The sequence below is a fragment of the Anguilla anguilla genome, chromosome 10, assembly GCF_013347855.1.
Source record: "Anguilla anguilla isolate fAngAng1 chromosome 10, fAngAng1.pri, whole genome shotgun sequence".
NCBI lineage: Eukaryota > Metazoa > Chordata > Actinopteri > Anguilliformes > Anguillidae > Anguilla > Anguilla anguilla.
In genome coordinates, this window is record NC_049210.1 from 47,820,793 (window position 1) to 47,821,463 (window position 671).

A 671-nucleotide genomic window follows, 5' to 3' on the forward strand; every position below is an offset into this window, starting at 1 on the left:
TTTTCTGCTGGCCTACACTAGGGGAGAAACCCCGTTTCTGCCAGGCCCCCTGATTCCACCAGCCCACAGCTGCAGTAAGGGAATACCAGCTGATTCTAATTAAGAGATGTCAAATCCACACCCAATTAAGAGCTCCACCAATCCTAATTAAATAAGCTCTTAGCTGGAATAAAAACCTGCACACAATGCATTTTGACAAACACCGCACTAGACAGAGAGGGGACTGAATTAATTTATCGGTCATTATCTCACGCAATCAGATATTTCATCTGATCAGCCTTTTGGCGGCTGCATTCTAAGGGTGCGAGCTTTCGGTGAAGTTCAGGTGCTGGTTTTTTGTGTGTCTGTCAGTGCATCTCTCCTCAGAGGTCACAGAGAGCAAAGAGCAACTGACATTCACTTTAAAGACTAGATATGCATCTTATCAAATTTTCGATTTGCACTTCATGACCTCCTGAAGCCAGAGGTGGAAAATTCAGGTTCAGAAAGTTTTCCCCAGTATTTCAATATTTTGTTCCAATTAACAGGATTTGCTAATTAGCACAATTCTTTAGCCAGGAGGCAGAGCTAATTAGTGAAATCAGCTGGCTGAGCTCATGAGTGGAAGAAACACACGGCAGGACTTTTACTTTGAGACACCTGAACAGAGACACCTCTGTCTGAAGCTCAAC